Below are 15,686 nucleotides of genomic sequence, written 5' to 3' on the forward strand. Positions count from 1 at the left end.
AGCCCTCACGCAACAACCCAATCGCGTGTAAAACTCCTCGTGCAACCTTGGAATATGCGTACCCTGCTCGTGCCAGGCCATTCACATGGAAAACTTCCCCCGGCCACCCCTCGGAATATGCGTACCCTACTCGCGCCAGGCCAATCACGTGGAAAACTCCCTGCACACCCCTCGGAATACTTGTACCTCGCTCGCACCAGGCCAATTGCATGGAAAACTCCCCGCGCAACCCTCGGAATACGTGTACCCCGCTCACGCCAGGCCAATCACGTGGAAAACATCCTGTGCACCGCTCGGAATATGCATACCCAGCTCGCGCCAGGCCAATCGCATGGAAACTCCCTGCGCACCCCTCAGAATATGAGTACCCCGCTTGTGCCAGGCAAATTGCGTGGAACAAGTGCCCCCTGTGGTGTGGGCTGGCTGCGTGGCATGGTCAGGATGGATGGGGTGCCTGCGGATCATGGGGAGGGTGGATGGGCTGCCTGCGGGGCCTGGGTAGGGTGGATGGGATCCCTGCGGGGCATGGGTAGGGTGGATGGGCTGCCTGCGGGGCATGGTCTGGATGGATGGGCTGCCTGCAGGGAAAGGGGAGGGTGGATGGGCTGCCTGCGGGGCATGGGTAGGGTGGATGGGCTGTCTGTGGTGCATGTCCAGGGTTATAGGGGGCTCCACTGTTGTGCGGGCTGCCTGCAGCGGGTGCATGTGGGAGCACGCGAGTATGCTTTTCATGTGATTCCGCTGGTGCAAACAGGGTACACGTATTCTGGGGTGCGCAAGGACTTTCACATGCGATAGGGCTGGTGCGAGCGGGGTACACATATTCCGGGGGTGCGCGAGGACTTTCACACGCAAATGGGCTGGCGCAAGCAGGGTACGTGTCTTCCGGGGGTGTGCGAGGAGTCTCACATGCGAATGGTCTGGGTTGAGCAGGGTAAGGGTATTCCGGGGGTGCGCAAGGACTTTCACATGTGATAGGGATGGTGCGAGCGGGGTATGCATATTCTGGGGGTGCACAGGGACTTTCACATGCGATTTGGCAGTGTGGGCCCTCCTGAGTCTGCCCCCCCATGCCCCGCAGGCAGCCCACACCACATGGGACACCCCTACAACGCCTGACCATGCCCCGCAGGCAGCCCACACCACAGGGGACACCCCTACAACCCCTGAAATTGCCCTGTAGGCAGGCCACACCACTGGGGACACCCCTACAACCCCTGACCATGCCCTGCAGGCAGGCTACATGGAACCATGCACTTGGGAGCCCCAACACATGTCCCCCCCACACCCAGTGACGGCAACCTGCCAGCAGGCCCTGACTCATGTCCCCCCACCCCACCCCCAGTGATGGCACCAGCCAGCAGGCCCCCCGACTCATGTCCCCCTTCCCCCCAGTGACGGTAACCTGCCAGCAGGCCCCGACTCATATTCCCCCCACCCCACCCCCAGTGACGGCAACCTGCCAGCAGGCCCCGACTCATGTCCCCCCACACCACCCCCAGTGATGGCAACCTGCCAGCAGGCCCCAACTCATGTCCACCCTCACCCCCCAGTGATGGCAACCTGCCAACAGGCCCCAACTCATGTCCCCCCATACCCCACCCTCAGTGACAGCAACCTGCCAGCTGGCCCTGACTCATGTCTCCCCTCCCCCCCAGTGACAGCAACATGCCAGCAGGCCCCAACTCATGTCCCCACCACCCCACCCCCAGTGATGGCAACCTGCCACAACATACATGCATGTAGCAAATGTCCACCCAAATCCCACCCCATTCTGCCCCCCACAGTGCAACTCCACACCCATCCATTGTCCCCACTTCCCAGTACAGGCCCCATGGCATGTCATGCACACATGCATGCACCGAAAGACATGCCCAACATGGCCGCACAGCAGCGACACATGACTGAGGCAATGACGACTGATATATGGACCAAACCAATGAGAGCACACAATACAAATATGTGATCTGATGAAAATGTATTAAAAAACAGAAATCTCCCAAACAAAATACAACCTTGACAAGGAAAAATAAATGAATGTGAACTGAACTGAAATGCAAAATAAAAAAAATAAAAAAAATGTGATCAAAACAAAAGGAAAAGCTCCCAGTGGTCCATGTCCAGAAAACAAAATGCAGATTCTAAAGGGTAAATAAAAAAAAAACATTCCATCATGTGTGTCAAAATGATAAAGTCCACAGTTCCAGAAGTATTTACAATGAAAGTTCTTAGGGTCCATGATCCCACAACCAAATGAAACCTATAAACAATCCTACAAAAATACAACTATGTAGAAAAAGTCGAGCGATGTCCATTGACTCCAAAATAAAAAAGAAACAAAAGGAAACCTAAGCCTAATTAACTATATACAATGGTGGCAGGCTGGTCCTACGGATCACCGTTCTTGCCAAGAGTCTTGGCCAGGGCATCATGGAACTCCGAGTCTATGTCCCGGAGCCAGGACTGGGCTCTGTCCTCAAGGGCTCGTAGGGACACCGACATGGTCTCCTCCAACTCCCTGCAAGCCTCCTCGAGAAACTGTGCCTGGCTCCTTCCCGCCCCATGGAGTTCTCTGCGCTGACCATGGTGAGCCGTGCCCTCTCTACCCACTGCTGTGCTGCATCCATTTGCTGGCCCTTCCGCTGCCACACGGAAGACACACATAGTCCACGGTTCTCCTGCCCTTCGGCCGATGCCTGCCCCTGTGATGTTGAATGCCCCGAGTCCCGACACCACCTACGTCGAGCCTGGTGCTGCTGCCTTGATGTCATCTGCCTGTGCCACCACGACTGACTCTGGGATGGTGATGACCCCCGGGCCTGTCGTGGACGTGCACTGCTGGAAGTTGCCTGCACATCCTCTATCGCCAGAGATCCTGTTGCTTGGGTGACCACCTCTGCTGAACCTCCGACTCCCGACTGTGGCAGGGATGGGATCTCATCAGCCTGGCCGTGGTGGATGAGGCAGGTCCACAGGGTGCCCTGGTGGCATCCGGGCCGGAAGACGGCATGGAGGACGACTGGCGCATAATGGGTGCAGAGGAGGAGAGGGTTGCAAGAATGGCCAGCACATGGAGGAACCCTGCGACAATGAGCCGCCCTAGCCAGTTCAACATGGCACACAGCTGCTCGTGATGATGTGCATTGTCCTTCCTGGAATCACGCACATCATCACGAATCACGCGTGTGCACAACGAGACACTGACTAGGACGGGCTCAACCCTGTCATGGATTGCCTCGTCCGCACGTAGAGGAAGGTCAGTTGATATGGACACATCCGCTACCTGCGGATGGGCCTGGAATGAGGCACCCCTGCTGGTGCAGAAAGGTGCAGTCACAGAATCAAGGACAGGATTACGCACAAGCACCTCTGCTGCAACCTGTGCTGCCTCCTGGCCCTGTCCTGGACTGCACCACTTGTACCAGTGGAATCACCCCCACCAGGCCCTAATTGTGGGTCTAAAGTGGCCTCCTCCTACTCCTCAGCCACCACCAACCTGGATGCCTCTGCACCGTCTTCCGCACGGTCCTGCCCCTGTGGGGGCTCTCCTCCCCCTTCCACTGCCGAGGAGCCCACTCCCAACCTTGGCTTCTTGGGCCTCCCCTCAGCAGCTGCGGCCGTAGTGGCGGATGCAGCACCAGTCCTCTAGCTCCTGGAAGATGGCATAACCTGGGAGGGTGACTGGGCCTTGCGTCTCCGGCCGATGGAGGCATCCCCGATGCGCTGCTCCACAGCGCCGTCTCTGCCCTCCTCCTCACTTGCCGCTGTGGAAAGGGAGAAATTGAAGACAAGCATCAGGTGACTGAACGTAAGTCTGCTAGACACAAAGCAAATGCACATGAGTGGCACTGTCGTATCTCATAGCCATCATCACCTTCCACGACACACGGGTCCTTGCAAGCAACACACATGCAAATACATCACCGCACAGTCATGCATTCGTCCGTGTCCACCTTGCATCACAGTGTGATCATGGACAGCTAGTCCACAACAGTCAATACACACATCGAGATGTGCATGTGTCATGCATCCATGGCATTTCCCAGTCACAGACTCACCACTCTGTAACACACACATGTACACCATGCCTGTCCATGAGGGTGACATCAGCATCTATGATTGTTAATTTTAATGTTAAAGGATATTTGTACTGTGCACTATCACCACCGGAGTGGTCCCTTGGTGCTCTGGCGGCTCTGAAAGAGGGAGGGTCGCGGGGTTAGTGGGATGAAGCTGGAAAAGTGCAAGAGAGCAGTGGTGTGCTGTTGGCGGCCTCAGCCCGGTGGGTCTGGTGGCTGGGCGTGGGGTGTTTGCGGCCGGTAGTTGTCGTGTACTGTTGTGCGGGTATATGTGCGTTTTTTGTTTTGTTGCTGCAATGTAGTGAAGTTTGTGCAGTCTGTTGTGCTCTAGGCTTGTGGTTGTGTTTGGTTTGGAGTTTGAGAGGTGTATGCAGAGGGGGAAATTGTTAGTGCAAATGGTTAGTTGGCATCTTTATCCTGAATTGCGGCGCTGGGTTTCTGTAATTCCCCAGGTGGGGTTCGGGAGCGCCCCTGTGCCTCTGTCCTGATCTGGGTCAGTCCGGCCTTCAAGGTCGCTTTCATATCTTGCCCCCTCCTCCCCCAGCCTCCCTCGCAGCCCTCCCGGTCTTCCCTTCCCGTTCATACTGCTAGTGCACCTGCCAATGTCCACAGCTCCTCTAGTGTGGTGATTACCAATATCCCGACAGTTTCACAACACTGTGGTACCTGGTGGGTGGGGTTAGTGTGGGTTGTTGACTCTGTCTCCGTGTGTGCCGCCTGTGTTCCACTCTACCCGGTGTCCTTCGTCCAGGTGCCATGGTAGCTTCTCCACATAAGGAATTGTCCACAGTCGGTTCTGGGGGTTGTCCATGTCCGCTCCAGTTTAGTCATCCCTTTTCCTTTCTTTTTCGGTTTTCAGTTGGTGTCAGTGGTGTTGAAGAGCCAGATTTGAGCCAAGAGCCATGATTCACACAACAGACATAGCCAGGTACAGACACAGGCATGCAAAAACGTGTGCATTGTCACATGCAGGTGCACTTCATGCATAGCAACACACACACCATTGTCATTGCGCACACTTGCCCGGACTCACATGCTTCACTGTCATGTCCCTGCACACAGACATCGATACATGGGGCATGCTAGACATACGTCCAAGGTGCACGCACCTGACACACCTCAACATGCACTTCACTTTAGATGAACACATGGACACTTACCACTCGATTCCAGACTGGACTGCATCTGGAGGACCTTGTGGTGAAGCTCGGGTTAATGTGCTCCAGGACCCTCATCTGGTTGTTGGTCAGCTGGTCCGGCACCCCACTTCTCCACAAGGATCAACGAGGCACCGGACCTTCCTACGAGCCCTGGACCTGAAGTCCTCCCAGCGCTTCAGGACACGGTCATAGTTACGGGATGCCACCCCCTCCATGTTGACGGCACCCATGATGTCCTTCCAGATCCTCCTCCGTCCTTCCCTGTCGAGGCACGAACTTGAGAAGAGGGCATCATAATTCGCCAGGATTCACTCCACCAGGATCCCAACTTCATTTTCTGTCAAGCTGGCAGCCCTCTGCCTCTCTGACTGGGGGTTGCCACTGGCCCCAGATGGTGGTGAGTCGGGCATGGCAACTCCAGAGGTAGCTGTTGGTGGGCAACTTGGTCCTGAAGCTGGGCTGTGGAGCGATGGTACACCAGTCCGGAGTCTTCTGGGTCAGCATAGGTGGTCTCAGGTCTAGGATCCCTGGCTATGACTTCTGTGCAGGCACCAAATAGCACAGCACGTTGGCAGCAGGCAAGCAGGCAGCAGCAGATGACATGTAGGAGGCTGCTCAGGACTCTGGGGGGGCAGGAAAATGGCCTTCTGGGCAGGAGCGTGGTCTTCCGTGTGTTGTCGCGTGGCCAGCTTGATGCAGAGTGTATACGCACGTGAAAAAACAGCACGTCAGCGTGTAATTTGAGGAAAGGGCCTTAGCGCATAAGAGCGTAAGTGACGTGACACGCGCAGGCGTTTCCCTCGGCACGGGTGCATAGTGAATCTACACGTGCAAAAACAGTACGTCCGCCTGTGAATGCGTGTAATTCGAGGAAAGGGCCTAAGTGCGTAAGTGACACGCGCTCTCGGACTGGGCAAATGGCAGATGCTCCCTGGGGATATGAGTGCCCATTCATGCTCCATGTGCATTCCATGCATGCCCCTATGTGTCCTGGGCAGGATGATAATTGTAGTACCTGTCCAGGATGACATATGTATCATGGCATTTGGTCATCCATTCCATGCTCACTCTGGCTCAGCCCTGCATCACGCACATGTTTAGGTTGTCATAGTTTGTGTGGGGCACAGGCCTCTCCCTGTTTCAGGCCCCCTGACTCTGTTCAACTGGTGTAGTGCCTTCTGCACAAATGGGTGTACTTCTGAGGGTTGATCTTGTGTCCTGCTTACTGTCCCATTCTCATCTGATGTGGTGTCAGTTGACACAGATGATGCAATTGGCGCTACTCAACACTGTCTGCCAATACACAGTTCTCTGGTCAATCTTTCATTGCCATGCAATGCCTCCCTGCATTTTCACTGAGGGGTCGGGCGGGGGGTTATGTGTGGCCTTGCAACCCATTGCATGCACATTGCCCATGATGGTTGAATTTGCCCTTACACTGCCTTCATGTTTATTGTTTGACATCATAACATACTTGTTGATATAGATAGTTGTTAACGTACACATGTTCTGCACTGCACCCACCCGCTTATGAGCCATGTTGCACCGTTCTACATGCCTTCTCACTGCTGCTGCAATGTCAAAGTGACCTGGCATGTATGTTCAGATTGTCATCCCTTCAGTGTCATGAAACGCACGGGCACAGGGTGCATCCTGTGACACATGTACTCTGTATTGGAACACCCTATCGGGTGTCTTCCAAAGTTTATTGGTCAATCTGCGGCCTATACTAACTGGTATAGGCCGCAGATTGATTATAGCCTGCCAATCAGGTTGTAATGACTGTGGAGCTGCCTGCACGTGTGTATGTGTACACTTTCACATACATCAAAGCAAGCAGCGTCGTAGCTGCTCGCTTTGCTGTATGGAATGCTGTTCATATTCACCATATGGGTGTACATGAACACGGGTGTATTTGAACACTTTCACATATCATATACATATGCAAGCAGCTTCAATGTTGTGTAGTGCAGCATTGCAGCTACTCACTTATGTGTGTGTGAAAGCGTTTATTTACACATGTATTCTCTGCAGCTTTGTTGTTGAATGACTAATATGTTGTTATTTAACGTAAATGCTGCTGAGATTGCAGCATTGAACCCATTATGTTCAACTGGCACAATCCTGAAGGTGCACTGTCGTGCAGTACATGTACGGCCATGCCCACTTACCTAATCTGGTGGAGCTTGGGCGTGATGATTTGACACACTGAATATTGTTTTTTGCCACATTCAATACACAGTGTGCTGTATCAGGCCCTGAGGGGTGTTCTGGAGGCTTCATGGACCGGCAGCTTGTACTGTACTGGGCGTTATGGTCCCTCATGCCTCGTTGCAGGCCCTCGCTTTGCTTGGGACATTCACTATGTCTACATGGCCAATGACGCCCAGTACTGGCCGAGCTGCAGATGGATGAAGCTATATTGGTGATGTGTACATGCATATTACGTGTGTCATGGTGTGTTTTGATTCACTTGCAGCTGTGGCCATTTGGCTGTTCAGACATGCTTATGGTACGTGCCATCTCTTTGTTGCCATCTGTCATTTCTGCCTGTGATATGTGCCATTCAGAGTTGGTGTGTGATGGAGGTGATATACTACATTCAGTACAAGTGTAGGCTTCGCAATTTACACGTATCCATTTCTGCTTTTGGGATGCCGTTGCATATCAATGCCACTGGAAATTCAGTTGTGTGTGACATGTCTGCTCCATGTGTTGGCTGTCGATGTGATGTCTATGTGTGTGTGGGTTATGTTCTTCTGACATGTGTACTCATGTTTGTTTTTTTCACGTTACAGGTGATGACGCAATGGAGCCAGAGGATGGTGATGTCATTCCAGACACGGGGTTGCTATTACATCAGCAACCTGGCACAAGTGGGGGTCGTGGGCTGGTAGACCACGAGAACCCACTTGTGCTCCAGACCATCGTGTGCAGGGCTGGCAATCAGCACAATGTTGAGTTGGATGCGCGTCATGTCCATTTGTCGCCGGTGAGTGATCCTGATGTGGATGATCTTCTGTCCGCGACACCTGCACTGAGGGGCTAGACAGTGTTGAAACCTTTGTCTGTGGTGGTTTGGGATGCACGGTCACACTCCACACCAGTTGCTGATGTGCCTGGGGCATCATGTCAACGTAGGGATGTAGTCCTGCGGCCGCGGGCGGTGCCGATCCAGGGACGATCCCGACTCCTTGGGCCCTGCGGGTGTCATGTCCGGAAATGCGGTGGCCGTGCACCACCGGGGTATACTGAGTGTGAGAAGTCTGTGTATGTCAATTCAGAGCAACAGGGGGCAGCTATTCATGAGATCGCTCAGAGCATGGAACGTGGGGCCCAATCCGTGCTCCCCCTTGCTAGGCAGGTGGAGTTCCAGCAGCGGGCAGCACAGTCCATGGCCTGCTCACTCAGGCTAGGCCTGGCGGCCTCAGACAGGGCAGGCCAGGCTGAAATGGTATCTCTGCGTCAAGCACTTGCTGCTCACGCAGAGGCACACAAGGAGGCCCTGAGGGATGACCATCAATCCCTCAGAGCTACTGTGGGTATGCTCAACATGTCCCAGAGGCAGTGGTTAGAAGAGAGGTTGGAGCAGCTTGAGAATACCATCTCGGCTGAGCTACGTGCATGCTGGGAGGTGCTTCAGATGTCATGCAAGGCCATGCAGGCAGAACTGCGTGTTACACGTGATACCTTGAAAGAGGAAGCACGAGTATCACGTGAGGTGCTGCATGCTGACCTATGTGCCATCACCACACAGGACTGGGCTTACCAGACCCGTTGCTGTCGGGGGCAATCTGTGCATAGGCGTGGTCAGGGAACTGTGCCACGTCAACCTTCTGATTTCCATCCAGAGGGTGAGCAGGACGACGACGTATCACCCACACAGGTTGGGCCGTGCATGCCTTGAGCCCATGGAGTTTTTTTTGTTATCTCAACATCATCGCATTGTTGGGTGTTGAGGTGCACCCTGTTCCTTCCCCCTTCCTGGGTGACCCCCAACCCCCCCGGGTTGTATTTGGCCATTTTTCTTTTTAATAATATTGTTTGTCTATTGTGCATTCATGTGACGGCGTGGTGCTTTGTGGCTTTTGAAAGCATCCACTGTCAGTTCCAGCTGGGCCCATTCAAGTTTGTCTCGTGTATGTGTTTGTGGCCTGGGGTCCAGACACATTTGACACTCCTGCTTCCCCTTTCCATGGGCTTGCAAGGATGGTTCGGTGTGACAACTATTTACACAAGGGCATTGGACTTTCGTCATATCTGTGGCCAGTTTGCTGCTGTACTACTTGTTTTTACACCCCTAGTGGGCATTATGGATGTTTTCTCCACGGCATGTCTGCAATCAATTTTGGTGAGTACAATTTTGAACTGTCCATTTATTGAAGTTGATTGTGATGTTTTTTTCATTTCTTGCCTGTATATGTGTTTGATGCACTTCATGCTGTAGACGGTAGCCTGCACCCTTTAGCTGTAAAAGTCACACTGATGGTGGGAGTGGGCCAGGTGGTGACAATGTCTAGCTGGTACGTGTTGAGTTCAGCCCCTGGGGATTATGTCAAAGGAGGAAGCACTATTAATGTGACCCAAGAAGCACAACTCACAGTCCAGTCCTCACCTGAGATGTCTGCCTAAACTACTTCTCTGCTCCTTTCTGTTTGGATGGCACATTGTATCTTTCTTCCCTCTTGAACTTTGCTGCTGCCTGAAGGCGCAGTTTTCTTACTGTACTACAGTTCTTTTACTTGTTTTTCACACTCTGGTGCCTTTAGTTCCTGTTTTTATTCCAGCTACTGTCCTTGTTGCAGACCTGTCCGCCCATCTCTCGGGCAGTTATTTCCACATACTCTTGCACTGCCTCGGTTTGCCTCGGTAACCTTCTGTACCACAGCATCTCTCTCTCGCTCCTCCTGTCTTTCATCTATTACATCCATACCTTTATGTTGACTTTGGCCTTTTACCAGTGCTATTCAACTGTTCTGGCTCTTAACTTGCTGTCAGCTGTTTCCGGCTATCTCGCATTCACTGTGCCTTTCCAGGCTTGTGTTGTCTCTGCCTTTCTTCATTCACGCTATCAAGGATTGATTGGGTTTCAGCTCAACCATCCAGTTGTGCCAGCCTCCTTGGTTATTTCCTACTCAAGTTTCAGCTCTACCCATCAGTTGTGGCATCCTCATTGGTTATTGTGTACTCAAATTCCTACCCATCCTGTTGAACCATTGTACAACTGTGCAACCTTGGAAGTTATTCTATCATTCAGCTTGGACATGTACTTGGCCATATTCTCTGACTTCAAGTCATCTACTGGAGACTCTTCCAGGGTTTTTTGGTGCCTAGAGACTTTTTCCCTGTTTTGGAGGTTTGGCTCCTTGGAGTTCTCTGCGATTTGGTATTTTTACCGGTTAAGGTGGCCTCTGAGGGGGCTAGACCTATTTACATGAAAGGAAGAACAAGGAAACCAAGGGGAAGGGGAATCCTGAAGCCAGGTAGATTAGAAGGAATAAGCCGCCGGACCCCAGAGACAGTTCTTCTGAAGGTCATGGTGATGATGAAATGAGGGAAGGGATTTTGTTCGCAGACAGTGCGCTTGGGCTACAGTGATTGGGCACTCTCTGACATTGTCAATTTGGGGTACTATGTACATGATGTGTTCTGCTGGTCAATGGCTGTTCCTGTGTTGGGTTTACTTTTCAGGTGTCAGGGGATTGTTGTGGTTTGACATACTGGGGTGTCCACATGGGCAATGTTCACATGTGATGTGTACAGGACACTGAGGGTCACTTCATTTCACATGCATGTATTGAGTGCATGTCCGTACTGACACACACAATTACACAATGCACCACCACACATACAACCACCCTTCGATGCCCACACGTACACACAGATTGCCCTCTCTGCAATGCTGTGTCACTGCAGCACATGATCACTTATCCTTTGGGGTTCGTGTACATGCGTCACTGGGTAATCTTTGTTGCTTGTCCTTTTTATATGATGCTCAAGGTGTATCCCCAGCACAATGGCTGCTCATTGTGCTGTGTGCTGAGTGGTGTGTTGCAGAGGACGCACACAGCACACGGTTTTGGGATTTGCAGATTTGGATTGGCCAATGTCCATGCCAACAGGCATTTTGTTTTTGTTGATGGTACCGCTGGTACAATGCATTTGTGTATGACTTTGTATGTGCGGGAGGTTGTTGGTCAGTCATTTCATATGATTCCATGTCAGGTGTGATTGTCTCAGGCCTCTTTCCATTTATCACGTGGCACTTCGTATCTAATTTGTTATATGTTGTGCTTTTGGTTTGCTCTTTTTCTGTTGCATGCCATGTCATGGTGTGGCCGACGAGGGTGATGTGGGTTTGAGGGTTTGTGTGACATTCCAGTGATTTTCATGGCCTGTTTTGCAGGGAGGTGGTGTGATATGCACCTTGCATGTGTTCCTTTTGGTCATACCGGATTGGTTATGTTTAAGTAGCTAGGGATGCACACAATGTAGCACTTGCGTGGAAACATTATCAGGGTGGTACGGTTATGACAGTTGACTGTCTCTTTGTCATCATTGATTGTCAACTGGTATGTGCCAGGCCTGTGTGCACTCCGCAGGGGTGGGAGTTTAGGTGAAAAATGTGGCCACAAGCTGGGTCCGGGCTGCCTCACCACGTGCCCTTTCCCCTCCCATGAGCAGCGCCTGTGCGTGCAGTTGCACTGGCGTAACAGGTGCCCGCACAGCCCCCGCGGTGCGGGGGGCCCCACCAGCACATGTCCTGGGAGGGGCCCCCACTTGTAGAAAAAGAAAATGTTTTTCTTTTTGAATTCTCTCTGCATATATAAATAAATTATTTCTGTAACAGAAAGTACACAAGTACTGGGATGAGTTAGAGGTACATGGAAGTAATGCTTGATTTAGCTACCTGTAATCTTCATTACTCCTAGTCCCACTCTTCCTCATCCCAGTACTTACCTATGAGGCAAGGAGCCTCAACTACGTAAGCTCTGGGGCAAGGAAGAGGGACGTGGAGGTAATTCTGGGCCAAGAAGCTGATTTTGGAGGTTGGGGTGGGAGGGAGAGGGGATGTGTGGGGGGGCAGGATTGTACGACAAATTATAATGGCTGTCCATGTCCAGGCTAAGCAGGCATGATATGTGGTATTAGTGGCTAGAGAGGCATTTTGGTGCAGCCAGTCTAGTCATTCCTCAGTTTGGTATGACATTGTCTTAATGGGGCATTTATGATAAAGAAGTCCTGCTAAGTGAATTACCTGGCTAGACTGCCATTTGGGTGCTGCCAGTCAGCCGTTTCTTGCTGCAGCATTGTATATTTTTCTGGGCATCTGTGATCAAATGATATGATATAAGTCATTTATAACGCACCTGCACACAAGTGTTTCTAGTCGCAACAAGACCAGGGATGGAAGATAGAGGGAGGACAAGACAAACGATCTTACTTGGCCTTGTGTCATTCAGATCGTGCAAGTGCGATAACGAGAAGTGCAAGGGGAAAGGGACGGGGAAGTGCAAGGGAGAGGGGAGGGGAAAAACAGGGCAGCAATGCTCTCAGTAAGTGCTGTCAGGGCAGCACAGCTCTGGGTAGTGCAAGGCGAACAAGGGACTGTAGGGTTACAGTTACAGCCCCTAAGTGCATGGTAGGACCAGAGGCAGTGCAAGGGTGACTGATCAAGAAAGAGTCTCGACTCAGTGAGACTCTGAAGGTAGCCAAGCAAACAGTCAGTACAGCATGCAGGTAGGTCAGGTAGGTCAGCAGGGGAGGGAGAAAGAGAGAAAGCAGAGGAGAAGAGGAAAGTTTTGAGCTGCTTCCAGAACTTTAGGTGGTCTGCTAAAGCTTGAGAGGGGCAGGGAGGCTATTACAGAGGGAGGCACCTGTAGAGTAGAGAGATCTACCCTCCACTCTCTTCCTGGAGAAGCGTCTAACCCTTAGAGAGTTGTAGGTAGCTGAGCGAAGGGCTTGAGAAGGAAGATATTTTGGAAGAGAGCGTTGGATGTAGTGCGGGCCCCGGGCCCAGAAAGCCTTATGGACAATGAAAAGTGTCTTGAACTTGATACTTGCAGCAACTGGGAGCCAGTGGAGAGATTTCAGGGCTGGAAAGATACGATCCCTGTGCTTGAGGCCAAGGATAAGTCTTGCAGTCCTTTTCTGGATTAGCTGCAGGGGCTGGATAGTAGAGGAAGGCAGATTGAGAAATAGTCTGTTGCAGTAGTCCAGCCTAGAGAGAACCAGGGCTCTGCAGACAGTGAGCTTCTGGGGGAAAGTGAGAAAGGGGAGAGTCCCTTTGAGGAGGAGCAGCTGGTGGCAGTGGGACTTCTTGGCAACGTCTGAGATGTGAGGAGAGAAAGAGAGTGGAGTCAAAGATAACACCAGTGTTTGCCTCACAGGAAGGAGAAGGAAGAGGGCCCAAGGCAGGCGGCCAGAGTGAGAGAGGGAAATCAGAGGCAGGAGTCCAAATGAGAAGAATCTCCATCTTACTGACATTAAGGCAGAGATAGTTGTAGGCACACCAATCCTGAATCACGGATAGACAGTCGGGAATGAGTGAGAGATTAGAGGAGTCGAGGGGAGCCTGAAGGAAAGCGGAATGTCATCCGCATAACACTGAAAGTTAGAGGAGAATGTAGAGATCAGGTGGGTCAAAGGGGCCACATAGAGGTTGAAAAACCAGAGTGAGAGGATGGAGCAGGGAGAAAGGGACCAATTTGGACCTGGGAGGGGCAGTCTAAGAGGAAGGAGGTCAGCCACTCAAGGGCCTGATCCGTGAAACCCAGGTTCTCATGGAGTTGATTGATCAGGATTGATCAGGATGGCATAGTTGACCGTGTCGAAAGCACAGGAAAGATAAAGGAGGAGGAGGACAGAAGGAATGCTGGAATCAAGGTTAGAGAGCAGAACTTCACAGGTGTTCACGACAGCACTTTCCGTGTCTCTGGCACTGAAGCCAGACTGATGGTCATGGAGACAACCAACAGATTCCGTGTGGAGAGTAAGCTGGGAGATGGCCAGCTTTTTCAACGGTTTGCCCAGGAAAGGGGTGATGGAGATTGGGCGATAGTTTGCCGGGCAGGCAGGATCGGCAGAAAGCTTCTTGAGGAGTGGGTGCATAAGGGAGTGATTAACGCTTAACGGGAGGGGGGAAAGAGTGATTACAGAAATTGGTCAAGGCTGGAGCAAGGGTGTCAATATGTGTCAGATGGTTCTGGTGGAGCAGGAGAGCACCTGTTTGGATGACACTTTCATAGATTGGACTTGTCTAGAAACCTCGTCAGGTGTTGTCAGAGAGAAAGAGGAGAAAGGAGGAAGAGAGGTAGAGATTGATTGATTGATTGATATTTTATTTCTATCGCGCTCGTACACAAGTGTTTCAGAGCGCGACTGTCAAGACTTGATGATGGTCGTGTAGCCGATGAAAACTCTGTCCCCAAGTACCACTCGAGCAAAAAAGAAATTACCACCCGAGCAGTCCTTGAGGCCACAGGTGGTGATCTTCGTCAGCCGCAACAAGGAATGCCCGAAGATGCCGGAAGATGCCCCCTATGACCGCTGTAAGGCAAACACGAGGTTAGGTCATAAACACGGAACCCCAGACTTGCATATGACTGTTTAATAACAAAAGGGCAATCCAAATAGCAATCCAGGGACGGAAATGTGGTCGAATCCAGTAGAAAAATAGTTCCAAACAACGGTACCGTGAAGGAAGAAGCCAAGATCAATCCGAGGTCAGTGGTAGTAAACTTAATCTGTAGTCCGTAATGCGCCCAACAGGATCAGCTGTGAAGCGCTGAAGGGCAGTCAGCGCATCCCTTTTGAACGCTGACTGGTGATCACATGACTCTCATCATCCGTCACGTGATCGAACGTGCTGAAGGAGGAGCTCTCAGGTGCCGGCAACGGAGACGTTGTAGAATGCCCGTGGCGCGTCTCCATGGCAACTGCCACCGCCGGAATGGAAACCAACGCTGAGATGGCAAAAACCGGCGTCGTTGACCTTGTCCCATTTCTTGCTGGCAGACCTGCAGGGGAGAGTGTGTTTTGGCATGTATTTTGGTGGAGATAGTGGGAGCTGTATTGTGAGATGTGTTCATGGAACGTAGGGGCGTGACAGCGACAAGGCAAGGGAGGCGAACAGGGGAGAACAAAACAGCGAACTTCCTAGGCCCAGTGACATTGAGAACGCGCAAGTGCATGGGAGAGGGGGGAGGGGAAAAGTGCATGGAAGGGGGGAGAGGTGGAAAGTGTGAAGCAGAGGAGAAACAGATAAATAACAATAAATAAATAATAAAGGCAACAAACAGTGGTAATGCAGCCAGCAATTTGCAAGTGCTAGGTTTAAGGCAGCAGACAGGGTAGGTCTGATAAGTGCAGGAAGAAAAAGGGGGGGCTGTATGGGTACAGATACAGACCTCAGTGCAAGGGGTGGCCCGGAGGCAGTGTGGGAGGG

The sequence above is a fragment of the Ambystoma mexicanum genome, chromosome 1q (genome assembly GCF_040938575.1).
Source record: "Ambystoma mexicanum isolate Mex_15411 chromosome 1q, UKY_AmexF1_1, whole genome shotgun sequence".
In the NCBI taxonomy this organism is placed as follows: Eukaryota; Metazoa; Chordata; class Amphibia; order Caudata; family Ambystomatidae; genus Ambystoma; species Ambystoma mexicanum.